Here is a 14,511-nt window from a genome sequence, read left to right on the forward strand (position 1 = left end):
GATTCAATGCAATGCCCATCAAATTACCAACACAATTCTTTACAGACCTGGAAAGAAAAATTCTCAACTTCATCTGGAATAACAAGAAACCCAGAATTGCTAAAACAATCCTCTACAATAAAAGATCTTCCGGAGGTATCTCCATCCCTGATCTTAAGTTGTACTATAGAGCAACAGTTTTAAAAACTGCATGGTACTGGCATAGAAACAGAATGGTGGATCAATGGAACTGAACAGAGGACCCAGAAATAAACCCACACACTTATGGACACCTGATCTTTGACAAAGACGCCAAAACCATACAATGGAAAAAAGATAGCATCTTCAACAAATGGTGCTGGTCTAACTGGATGTCTACATGTAGAAAAATGAAAATAGATCCATACTTGTCACCCTGCACAAAACTGAAGTCCAAGTGGATCAAAGACCTCAACATAAAACCAGACACATTAAATCGGCTTGAAAAAAAAGTGGGAAATACCCTAGAACTCATTGGTACAGGGGAAAACTTCCTGAACAGAACACCAACAGCACAGGCTCTAAGAGCAACAGTCAATAAATGGGACCCCATGAAAATGAAAAGCTTCTGCAAAGCAAAGGACACCGTCATCAAAACAAAGTGACCACCTACAGATTGGGAAAGAATCTTCACCAACCCTTTATCTGACAGAGGATCATATCCAGTATATATAACGAACTAAAGAAGCTGAAAAGCAGCAAACCGAGTAATCCACTTAAAAAATGGGGAACAGAGCTAAACAGAGAATTCTCTGTAGAGGAATACCAAATGGCAGAGAAGCACTTAAATAAATGCTCAACCTCACTAGCCATTAGGGAAATGCAAATCAAAACAACCCTGAGATTTCACCTTACACCCATGAGAATGGCCAAGATCAAAAACTCAAGTGACAACACATGCTGGAGAGGTTGTGGAGAAAGGGGAACCCTTCTCCACTGCTGGTGGGAATGTAAACTTGTACAACCACTCTGGAAATCAATCTGGCGCTTTCTCAGACAACTAGGAATAGCGCTTCCTCAAGATCCAGCCATACCACTACTGGGCATATATCCAAAAGAGGCTCGAGTACACAAAAAGGACATTTGCTCAACCATGTTTGTAGCAGCTTTATTTGTAATAGCCAGAAGCTGGAAACAACCCAGATGCCCCTCAACTGAAGAATGGATGCAGAAATTGTGGTACATCTACACAATGGAATATTACTCAGCAATGAAAAAATAAGGAAATCATGAAATTCGCAGGTAAATGGTGGGATCTGGAAAGGATCATCCTGAGTGAGTTGTCCCAGAAGCAAAAAGACACACATGGTATATACTCACTCATATAGACATACAACATAGGACAAACCCACTAAAACCTGTGCATCTAAAGAAACTAAGCAAGAGAGAGGACCCTAACTAAAATGTCCAATCCCCATCCGGAAAGGCAAAGAGGATGGACATCAGAAGAAGAAGAAAACAGAAAACAACCTAGGAACCTACCACAGAGGGACTCTGAAAGCCTCTGCCCTTCAGACTATCAAAGCAGATGCTGAGCCTTATGGTCAACTGTTGGGCAGAGTGAATGGAATTTTAGGTAAGAACTGGGAAATAGTAAGAGCTGGAGAGGACAGGGTCTCACAAGGAGAGCAACAGAACAAGAAAATTTGAACACAGGGAACTTCCCAGAGACTCATACTCCAACCAAGGACTATTCATGGAGATAACCCAGAACCCCTGCACAGATGTAGCCCAGGGCAGTTCGGAGTCCAATTGGGTTACATAGTAATGTGAAGAGGGACTGCCTCTGACATAATCTGATTGGCCTGCTCTTTGATCACCTCCTTCTGGGGGGGAGCAGCCTTACCAGGCCATAGTAGAGGACAATGCAGCCACTTTTGATGTGAACTGACAGACTAAGATCAGAAAAGAGAGGAGAACCTCCCCTATTAGTGGACTTGGGGAATGGCATGCAAGCAGAGGGAGGAGGGAGGGTGGGATTGGGAGGGGAGGAGGGAGGGGCTTATGGGGGGATGCAGAATGAATAAAGTGTAATTGATGAAAAATTTAAAAAAAAAACAGAAGTGTTTCACAAGGATTTAAGATGGTGGTGCTGGGAGGACACTGTGTCTGAGGAGTAGGACAGTAGTTAGGCTGAATTCTGGGCCCTAAAACACCAGCTATTGTGTTTTCCAGGTGAGAGGAAACCCCATGCTGTGGGAATCAATCATGTTCAGGTCATCCAGGTAACACCCCAAAGAGTTCCCGGGTCCCAGCAGGCACTCATTCACCAACCCAGAGCCACATGCCTGTGTGTCCTGATCACTGCCCCAGGCTGAACTGTGGGCACTGAAACACAACAGACTGGGATTTCCAGTCAAGAGAAAACACTACAGTGAAGAAAGCAAACGGGACTAACCTAAGGTCACCTGGTCAGTCCCTGAAAAAGGTCCTGGGGACTGGTGGGTGCACAGCCACCAGCCCAGAGACCTGCTGCATGCCTGACTCACCATCTCAGACAGAACTGTGGGCCCCAGGGCCCAGAGACTGGGTTTCCTTGTCAGGTGGAAACCCTACAATGAGGGAAAAGTAGGTCAAAACTTAGAGCAGTCAGCCACACACCCCCCACACACACACAGAAAAGTTCTCCAGAAAAATTCCCAGGTTCCTACAGGTGCCCAGTTGCCAGCTTGGAGCCACCACTCGCCTGTGCCTGCATGCTCTACACACTACCCCAGATAGAACTGTGGACCCCCAAACAGAGTGGGTCTCCCTGTTGGGAGGAAACCCCATGGTGGAAAAAACATCAGGTCTGACCTCAGGACATCCAGCTATGGAAAAGTTTCTGGGTTCCCACAGGCTCCAGACTCTAGCCTCCTGCTGCAAGCATGACAGCTGTGCTCACCTGCCATTGATTACCACTTCTGTACTGGGGCACAGAGCTCCAACCTCAGACTTACAGAAGCCTGGGATCCTCAAGATACTTCTCCAAGGGGCAACCAGTTTTCCCTAACTAAACTGACCAAACTGTGTGGGCCCTGGTTCTTCAAGAGGTCTGTACCTAGAAAAACGTTTAAGAACAGCAGCAGCTCATTATATTCAGAGGAAGAAACTAAGCAGCAAGGCAGCTGTCTCAAGGAATTCTACAGGTGAGAAGAGAGTCCCCCTGACTAAAGAAGACCACAGCTACAACTCAGGTCTATATGCCTGAGGTGAGCTGTGGCAATTCCTGAGAAACACTGGCCATTCAATGGCCATACTCAAAAATCTGAGGAGGACTTCTTCAGGAAAAATCATCTTCCTGCCAAGGGGATTCTGTTCACCCCAGGATTCCAGTAAGCAGCAGAAATTAAAAGCCAACATCTAAGATAGCCCAATGGGTAGAGGCCAGCCAAAAGCTCAACCAACAGAAGACAGAGCATGATGCCATCTCTAGAACCCAGTTGTCCAGGGGCAAGCAGCCCTGGACACCCAGCAAAAATGAAATTAAAGAAAACAACCTTACGTTTATGCTTGTGAGGAGGATAATAGAGGAAACAAATGAATTGCATAAAGACCTAGAGGAAGATAAACTCAAACAGATTATGGCCATTCATAAAGAAATATGAAGATGCAGCCAAACAGTTTGTGGCCTTTAGAGAGGAAATACTTAAATCACTGAAAAAAAAAAAAGAAAAGAAACAGAAGATTCTTCAAACAAACAGCTGAAGGAATTGAAGGAAAATATAGTCAGACAGATGAAGGAAATCAACAAAACAATTCAAGATCTAAAGATAGAATTAGAAAAATTAAAGAAAACACAAACGGAGGAAATCATAGAGAAGAAGAACATAGGGAACAAAACAGGAACTTCAGAGGAAAGTGTAACCAATAGACTACAAGAGATGCAAGAAAGAATCTTGGGTGTGGAAGACACAATGGAAGAAATCAATGTATCCATCAAAGAAAATGTGAAACCTAAAAAGTTCCTGACACATACTGTCCAAGAAATCCAAGAAAATATGAAAAGACAAAACCTGAGAATAATGTGAATAGAGGAAAAAGAACATTCACTTCTCCATGGCCCAGAAATTGTTTTCAACAAAATCATAGAAGAAAATTTTACCAACCTAAAGGAGAGGCATACAAGAGGCCTACAGACCACCTAATAAATTAGACCAGAAAAGAAAATCCTCCCACCACATAATCAAAACAGTAAGTAAACAGAACAAAGAAAAATACTAAAAGCTGCAAGGGAAAAAGGTCAAGTAACATATAATGGCAACCCCATCAGAATCACACCTGATTTCTCAACAGAGACTATGAAAGCCAGAGGGCCTGGACAGATATCCTGCAGACCCTAAGAGAATACAGATGTCAGCCCAGGCTACTGTACCCAGCAAAACTCTCAGTCATCATAGATGGAGAAAATAAGATATTCAATGACAAAAGCAAGTTTAAACAAAACTACACACAAATCCAGTGTTACAGAAGATACTAGAAGGAAAAATATGACCCAGGAAAGATAACTACAGTCAGGAAAACACAGGAAATAACTAACCTCACTACAGTAAAACTAAAAGTAGCCAAGCACACAAACACACTACCACAACCAACAGCAAAATCAAAGCATCTAACAGCTTTGATTTAATGACAGACTGCTCCTTAGTCTCTGTCAACATCATTGGAATCAACTCTCCAATAAAAGGACACAGACTAACAGAATGAATATGTAAACAAGATCCAACAATCTGTTGCATACAAAAAAAAATACACCTAAGTCACAAAGATAGATATTACCTGAGAGGAAAGGGCTGGAAGATGGTATTCCAATCAAATGGACCCAAGATGTGGCCATTCTAATATCTAATAAAATATATATTTCAACTAAAATTAATCAAAAGAGAAGGGTAAGGTCATTTCATACTCATCAAAGGAAAATTTCACCAAGAAGACATCACAGTTCTGAACGTCTATGCCCCAAATACAAGAGCACACACATTTTTAAAAGAAAGAGTATTAAAACTAAAACCACACATAAATTCCCAGACATTAATATTAGGAGACTTCAACACACCACTCTCAACAAAGGACAGGTCAACAAAACAGAAATTTAAAAAAAAGATACAATGACTCTGACAGAAGTCATGAAAAAAAATGGACCTAACAGACATTTACAGAACCTTTCAACCCAAAATAATTTATCTTCTTCTTAGCACCTCATGGAATCTTCTCCAAATAGAGTATATTAGCTGGTCACAAAGCAAGCCTCAACAGACACAAGAAGATTGGAATAATCCCTTGTATCCCACCATGGACTAAAGCTGGACCTCAACAACAACAGAAAAAGCAAAAAGCCTACACATACATGGAAACTGAACAACTCACTGCTCAATGACAGTTTGGTCAAGGGAGAAATAAAGAAAGAAATTAAATTTTCCTAGAATTCAATGAAAATGAAGGTACAACATATCCAAACTTATGGGACACAAAGAAAGCCATGCTAAGAGGAAAATTTATAGCACTAAGTGCCTTCAAGAAGAAATTTGAAACATCTCCTACAAGCAACTTAAAGGCTCACCTGAAAGTCCTAGGTTAAAAAAAGAAGAAGAAGCAGGCATACCCAAGAGGAGTAGATGGCTGGAAATAATCATACTCAGGGCCAAAATCAATAAATTAAAATCAAACAATTCAAAGAATCAATAAAACCAAAAGCTGGTTTTTGAGAAAATCAACAAGATAGATAAACCCTTAGCCAAACTAACTAAAAGGCAGAGAGACACCATCCAAATTAACAAAGTCAGAAATGTAAAGGGAGACATAACTACAGACACTGAGGAAATCCAAACAATCATTAGGTCCTGCTTCAAAAACCTATTCTCCACAACATTTGAAAATCATGAAATTTGTAGGCAAATGGTGGTGTCTACAATAGATCACCTTGAGTGAGGTATACCAGAAGCCAAAAAGACACACATGGTATATACTCACTTAAAAGTGGATATGAGACATATAATATAGGATAATTATACTAAAATCTGTACACCCAAAGAAGCTAAGCAAGGAAGAGGACCCTGGGTAAGATGACCCACCCCAGGAATGCAAAAGTATGGACATCAGAAGAGGGATTAAACAGGGAACAGGACAGGGGCCTATCACAGAAGGCCTCTGAAAGACATTACCTAGCAGGGTATCAAAAGATAGGCTGAGACTCATAGCCAAACTTTGGGCAGAGTGCAGGGAATCTTATGAAAGGATGGGGAGATAGAAAGACCTGGAAGCGACAGGAGCTTCACAAGAAGAGCAACAGAACCAAAAAATTCTGGGCACAGGGGTCTTCTATGAGACTTATACTGCAAACAAGGACCATGCATGGAGATAACCTAAAACCCCTGCACAGATGTAGCCCATGGTAGTTCAGTGTTCAAGAGGGTTCCCCAGTAATAGGAACAGGGATTATCTCTGACATGGGTTGCCTTTTTGATCACCTCCACCTGAGGGAGGAATTGCCTTACAAGTCCACAGAGGAAGACAATGTAGCCAATCCTAATAAGACTGATAGTTTAGGGACAGATGGATGGGGAGAGAGACCTCCCCTATTGGACTGGGGGAGGGGCATAGGAGAAAAAGAGAAAGGGTGGGTGGGATTGGGAAGGGATGGGGGATTGGGCTACAGCTAGGATACAAAATGAATAAACTGTAATTAATTAAAACTAAAAAAAGTTTCTTTGTGGAAGGCATAAAAAATTAATGATATCAAGGGCTAATATAGAAGTGATAATTTTATGACTTATTAAAATCTCAATTTTACTTGAATGCCCAATTTCTATATTTTTCATAATGTTAGGTCTGCGAATCACTGGAGACAACAAATTCATATGGTATGCAGAAACAGCTTTTATTCTGCAGGGAATTCCAGCATGCTGTGGTCGTTCACTCACAAAATGCCAGGGTGGGCTCACAGGCCCAATTTAAGGCCAACTAGAGGAGTTCCAGGGACACTTAGGTCACCTTTACTTTGTTTGGTGCAGGTCAAAAGCAAGGGTAGGATTATATTGGGGACTGTCTAAGGGTACTTGTCAGGGGCTATGGGCTCTCTAAACTGGCTCAAACTGGAGCAAACATTGAGGCTAGTGACCTCTCTTGAGATGTATCATTGCCAAAGGAAGCTACATGACTCAGATCAGAATCCCTAATAGTTAAACAACCTTAAGCAATCTTATCTTTCTCAGACTTGGTGGCTAAGCAGTCCTTGATGGGCTACCATTTTTCTCTAGTAGTTGCTGTTTCAATTTCAATTTCAATTCCATCACTGAATGGAGACTTTGCCCTATTTTATTTTTAACATAGAACAAAAGCCAGTCATTGAGGTGGTTAAGTTCATTTAACCAGGCCCTCTAATCACCCCCCACCAAGAGAGCTTCCATCTTGAATCCTCAAGATGTTTCCAAGGGTTGATATTATTTAAGAATCCTCAACAAGATTCAATCCTGAGGGGTTGAGGGCAGTTAATTAAAGAACTAAGTGTCCAGCTATGGCTGAGAGCACAGTAGTTAACTGTGGAGACCAGTTAACCATTAATTCATACCAGTTTGGGGATTGTTCCTGCTCTAGTTTTCATTTGTACAGACCCTCTCTGAAGGACATGGATTCTGTGACCACCCCAGAGTAGTCTACATAGAAACAGCATTCCTCTCCAAGGGAGGCTAATACACCTCCTTGCTAAAGAAACAATAAATCTAGACCTCTTCTATTTTGCAATACTACTTCAAATAGGGTTGTAAAAGACTCCTGTAAATGGGAAATGGATTTTTTCTATATTAGCATTATCCAAATCTATGGCCTCTAGGAGAGTCTTACAATGTTTATCCTGAAGTATCAAGGTTGAGACCTCCAAATCAGCTCCTGCCACACTTGGATCCAATAAATAGACAGAGTAATAGTTATAAAGGGCTCCCTCTTTACCCAGTAATTAATATTCTTTTCTAGGAGATGGTAAACTTTATCTTTCGCATGATAAAACTTTATCTTTTGGGAATGAGCTATACCAATACACAAAAGGTTTTGGTATGATTTAGAACCTGAGGATGTATGTAAGAAGTGAGACTGGTAGTGCAGGCTAACCAACCATTTTTGAAGGAATAAGGAATCTTGTACTTGTTGGGGCTAATATTCTATTGCAAAGATGGGACTTTCTAGAAGGATTAGTGTGCCCTATGCATAGCCCTTTCCCTGTTATCAGTTGTAATGTCAGTCTTGTACTTTCAGGTTATTACCATTTCCACACCATGGCATCTGAAGATACAGAATTGTCACCCATAATTGTAATGCCTTCATAACAGGGAGAGCGAATTTGTGTTAACTTCTAAGAATAACCAACAGACTTCAGTAATGTTTGGCCTTGAAGCCTTTGGAACTTGGTAAATGTCTTCTAGAAGCTCCAATTGTCCTGATGATAGGGAGTTTGTAAGCATGGATAGGGGACTAGATAGTAACTCAATAAAGCTGCTGTTGGGAGGAGTTAGGGCCTTTATGAGGGTTCTGGGTCTGTTTATTTTTGGATGGAATTTTATATTAGGCAGGATGATACAAATTACCCTTGGTAAGTCTGACACTTGCCCTGGGCTGGCTTTGACAACTTATTATTGGGACCCAAGTCTAGTTTTTGTCTTGGGAAAATTGGCATTTGGTTGTACAGTAAGATAGATCAGAAATCCCAGAGTACAGCCTGTAGCTCCCCCTCCATACATGACAGGTACTCAACCTTTAGATTTTTCATGTATCCCAGTTTGTCTTTTTACCTGCCTCACTGAACTTGATTAGAATGACTGAAGTACATCTAAACAACTACAGTTTTGGAGTCCATCCCTGAGAGTCATGGTGATCAGGTTTGTGGTGACAGATACTTCCCAGAAAATGTATCCCATGGAGATGCATTCCCTGGAGGCACAAAAGTAGTCAGCTGGTCCTCCATGTTCTTTTTGTTGGGCTTTGATCAAGCTGTGTCCTGAACAAGCATAGAAATTGCCTTTAGGTGTGTTAGCCCAAGCTCTGCATTGTAAGGTGTCATCCTTGTCCAGTTTGTTGTCCAAGAACCATGTGACTTTATAGAGGATTGATTTTTTTTTTTTGTAAAGGACATCACTTGTTTCAATATGGGTGTTTACCCAAGTGAGGTTCAGGAGTTAATATAGAGTCACCAAGGTGGTTCTGAGACAGCAAGCATGCAGGATCAGGAGCGTTAAGGCCAAAGCTTTAGTGGGTCAGTGGATTGCAGTGAAACTCTCCATTGTTGTTTGTCCTCAGATAGGATCCTTTCATGTCTCAGTCTCAGTTCTCTGGAGGTCTCTGGTCTTGCTGGTTTGATGGGAGAATAATGTATCCAGATTCTGTCCACCTTAACAGCCATTGGTGTGGTCAGGATCATGGTATGAGATCCCTTCCAGAGGGTTTCTAAGGTCTTGGGACTATGTGTCTTAAACAGACATGGTCACCTGGTTCAAAGCAATGGGGGTTGGGTAGAGGAACAGAGTTATAAACCTCCTTTAGGAAGGGCCAGAGATTTTGTTCTGAGTCCTATGCAGGTCCTGTAGGTACTCTAGGAACTTTTGTTTATGAAATTCAGTAAGTTCAGATTGGAGGTTAGGTAGGAGTGGAGGGGGTCTCCCATATAGAATTTCATGGGGGAGGGGTGAGACCCAAGGTTTAGGGAGTATCTCTAATCTTATATAAAGCATAAGGTAAGAAAAACACACAGTCACCACCAGTTCCTATGGTTAACTTGGTTAAAGCCTCATTTAGGGTCTGATTCATCATCTCTACCTGGCCTGAGCTTTGGGGATGATATGCACAACAAAACTTATTTATTTCCAATTTATTTATAACAATTTATTTGCAATATATTTATTAGTCTGAGGGTTACCTGCAAGACAAAATTGGGTCCATTATCTGAACCTTTGAGTGTGGGCAGTCCATACGTGGTTATGATATCTTCTAGCATCTTCTTGGCCACCACATTGGCAGTTTCCTCCTTAGTGGCATAGGCTTCCACCCATCCTAAGAAGGTATCTACAAAGACTATCAAATACCTATAGCCATATTTCTTCAGCTTTATTTCAGTGTAATCTGCTTCATAATTGGCTCCTGGATATTGGCCTCTTACCTGAGCTCTTGTGGTTCCTTGGCCAGTGCCATTAAAAGCTTGGTATGTGGGGCAATGGAAAACAGCTTCTTTGACCATTTCCCCCAGATGAATGATTTTATAGTTGGCCCCTCCTAGTAACTCTCTGATTTTTCTTTGCCCTAAATGAGCATTTTGGTGAATCAGATGAATAAGTTGTTTGGCAAACTGTCTGGGTAAGATGATCTGATTGTCAGCTGAATGGAGCCATCTATCCTTTTGGTAGACTTTCCAGCATTTTAACCATATCTTGTTTATCTTGTTACTCTTACTGAGCTGAGTTGTGAGCTCAGGTGACACCATAGTCACCAAAGCCTGGGTGCCTGATCTGCTTCCCAGTTCCCTTGGACTATTGGCAAATTTCCCTTTTGATGGCCGGGACAGTGAATAACAACAACTTTGAGGGGGAGCCATAAGGCTTCCAAAATGCCTAGTTCTCATCTTTATTTTTAACAGTTTTTCCCTCAGATGTGAGGAGGCCCCTCTCTTTATAAATGGCCCCATAGACAGGCACAATGGAAAATGCATATTGGCTGTCTGTGCAAATGTTGTCTTTTGACAATAGTAAAGCTTTAGTTACAGCTACCAGTTCAGCTTTCTGGGCTAAAGTTACTGGCCACAATGTCTTGGCCCAGACTCTCCCATTAAGGTCCACAACTGCTTCCCCCATATACCTAACACCATTTTAGATGAAGCTGCTCTTGAAGAGGACTCTGTCTATGTCTGGCCTAAGAGTAGCAGTCAAATGCAGCCAGAGATTCTGGATTTCTTTAACATGATAGAGTAGTCATATTGTTAGGATGTGTTCCCTCTCTTTTGTTATGAAGAGGAGCTGCAACAGCCATCGACAATCTTACCAAGTACCTTGATGGGTTAGTATCACTGAATCTAGTGATGCAATAAGTTTACCCCATTTTTCAGAGAAGGTAGGATTCTGTAGCTTCCAATTGTATAGGTCAGCACTAGATAAAGTGAGGTGAGTCATGTATTGCCTCCCATCACCATCAGGGGCCCCAGAGCCCTCAAACAAAGACCACCTGGCAAGCTGCTCAAGCCCTAGTGTTGGACGGGCTCCCAGTGGCCAAGGCTAGATGGCTACCTGTTCCCTCCCCCACTTCCTCCCCAAGGTGGCAGCCTCCTCTCCCACTTTGGTGGTAGTCCCTCCTCCTCCTGCACTGGTGTTGGTCTCTTCCCTAGGGGCATGTGGGGCTGGGGCAGGTTCTGGAGCATAGTTGGATAGAGGATGGACATCATCTTCTGGAGCTGTATGGAGAAGTAAGGGAGATTGGAGTAGGGCTGTCTCTCAAACTGAGAGGGCAGAAGGCATAGGAGCTAAGAAAAGCTTAAACCAAGAAAGGTACTTTCCTCCAAATACTGTCAAGTGGGGATATAAGGAATCTGACCAGAATGCCCTAGATTCCCATTGTCTCTAGCTTTGGCCCTGTAAATAGTAAGCAAGTGAAATATTCCTTCCCTAGCAATTCCTCTTTGAAAATAAGCCATTTGTTCCTGCAAAAGATAGTTAGTTTACTGGGATGAACTACCAGGCCTGAATCCTCCAAGATCTCCCAGAAGTCCTTAATGTGGTCCAGAACTAAACTGAAAGGAGTAGATGAAGAAGTTTTACCCATGTTTAATGGTAGTTAATTCAGAAAAATCCTCAACAAGTCAATAATTAGACACAAATGACAAACAAGAGAGGGAGCTCCCGGGACATGAAAAACAAACCCCAAAGGCAACATCTCCTGGCTTTGCTCTGTGCACGAGAGGCAAAAAGGCCTGACACAGGTACAGAGACAAGATGAGAATTATCCAATTCTCCCATAACCTGATGTAGAATGAAGGAAGCCTCCCTGGGGGTCAGGGACATCCCCTTCCCCCTGGCCATTGGAGTGTGTGTGTGTGTGTGTGTGTGTGTGTGTGTGTGTGTGTGTGTGACTTTCGGCCTCCAGAATGCACTCCAGAGACTTCCAGAACACAAGAGACAACACAAAAACACAAAGCACTCAAGAGAAATGTGAGGTACCTAAAAAAATTTCATGGATCAGTCAGGGAGAAAAGGGGGCCTCTCAACACTCCAGAACCTTGGGTGGGCGTTTTCAGTGATTCCCAGTGCCGACTGCCAAATGTTAGATCCATGAGTCACTGAAGAAAGACCCCAAACTCAGATAGTCTTCAAAAACAAAGAGTGTTTATTCTGAGGAAATTCCAGCATGGTGGGGACATTCACTTATATAAACTAGAGATGACCTGGAGTGGGCTCACTGTCCCAATTTAAGGCCAGCTAGGAGAGTTCCAGGGACAATTAGGTCATCTTTACTTTGATTGGTGCAAGTCAGAAGCAAAGGTAGGGCTATATTGGGAATTGGTTAAGGGTCCTTGTCAGGGGCTAGGGGCTCTCTAAGCTGGCTCAAACTGGCCCAAATCTGTAGGTGCCTCTGAGGCTATGTTACCTGTGTTGAGATTGGTCAGTACCCAAGGAGGCTACATGACTCTGATCAAGATTACTTGAGCTTCTCAAGCTGATAGTTAAACAACCTTAAGCAATCTTATCTTCCTCAGACTAGGTAGCTCATCAGTTCCTTGATTTGCTGCCCTTTTTCTAGGGGAGTTTCTCCAGTAGCTGCTGTTTTAATTTTGGGGAATGGAGACTGAGGATTATTTCTTTTTGACAAGGAACTGAAGCCATTCATGGGGGCAGTTAGATTTATTTAACCAAGCTCTCTCAATAACATTTGTTTTGTTGTTACATAATGTCATATAACTGAAATACTCTAAGTTAGGAAGAGAGGAAATACCCTACTACCATATCTGGGCCATAATGGTCCTGATATGGTCTTTCATGCTATTTTACTTTCAAGGACTGGTGAAAGAATGGGTTCTAAGAACCTAGAGGAGATAGTCCAACAATAAAAGAGTCTTTCCCCTTAAAGGTAACATGGGGCATAGACTCCCAATATTTAACTAATCTTTGCTCTTTTCTTATATCTTTGATCATGGTGTAAGCCCAAAGATGGAAAGAGAAAGACCACTGATCCAAATTGTCAAGGCCAAATTAATTAAAGCAAGTGATTAATTAAAGCAAGCTTTTTATTTGTGAATTCAGGCTACCTTCCCATGAGGTAGAAAGGACAAGAGGTCAGTATTGGCAGTGAAGAAGACAAGGTTTTACAAATGCTCAGAAGTAGGTGGTTTAGGGGACGGAGCCAAGATGGCGACTAGCACACACAGCTTCTGAGCTGTGGAAGAGCTAAACATCTGAGTTGGTGAGTGGATGGACCGCTGAACCCAGGAAAACAACAGTGAGACTTTCTAAACAACAGGGAACATCGCAGGAGGTGAAAACTTTGGTCTCGGGTCACCCTGGGATTTGTTTGGAGAAGGAAAGAAATGGTCCTTTGATCTCCAGGCACTCCGCTCTCTCAGACCTCCCTCCTCCTCAGAACAGCAGACTCATCTTTCTCAGCACAGACCTAACTGCCTGGGATCTGCAGCAACTGAGGTGGAGCTCCTAGCCCTTTAGCCACAACTGCCAGCTGTACTGGTCTCAGAGTCCCAGACCCATACAGCAGCACCATCCTCCCAGAGTCCTGGGTCTGCTAGCCGCCATACTGTCTCCACAGGATCATGATCACTGATGGTATGGCCCGCCCAACCTCACAGGGACAGAGAATACGCTATATACTCACCCAAACCAGGCAGAATCCCCATACAAGCTAAGCACACCAGGCGCTGGGCCTCCCAAGCTTGGAGAGCACAGTAGAGAGCCCCCAGGACTTACCAGAAAGCATCTGGACTGGCAACCCAGTCTCCAGATACAGTAGGACTTCCTAACCTGGTCGCGGAGCAGCACTGAGCTGGCAGGGCACATCAGCCCTCTAGCTTAAAACCAACGAGGGCCAAACCAGAGATCAGAGAGCCTGGTTACTCCATTCCCTACTGATGTGACCACAATGAGATCTCCAGCTGCAGTGGGACCTCCTAACCTGGCAGTGGCAGCAGCACTGAGCTGGCGGAGCACATCAAACAAGAGAGCAGAGAGCCCGGATACCCCGATCCCTGCCAAGTGACCTGCCTGAGAGTGAGTGCATCCTTGAGAATCTGCAGAGTTCCAGATCCAGGGTCCTTATGAAACAGAAGCCAGGCATCGAACCCCTCCCACCCACATACCCACTTGGGGAAACAGAGGGTCACTTGGGACATTGAAGCCCCTGCTCTGTGGGTCCAATTGAGGAGGTAAGGCAGTTAATGCCAGAAATTGCGCTGCAACAATCACTAGCGCCTGCTACATATACAGTACAGAGCCCCTCCCACTCACTCAAGGGTTCAACATTATCTGTCAATCTGTTCCTCCT

This window comes from Meriones unguiculatus, chromosome 14 (assembly GCF_030254825.1).
Source record: "Meriones unguiculatus strain TT.TT164.6M chromosome 14, Bangor_MerUng_6.1, whole genome shotgun sequence".
Classification (NCBI taxonomy): Eukaryota; Metazoa; Chordata; class Mammalia; order Rodentia; family Muridae; genus Meriones; species Meriones unguiculatus.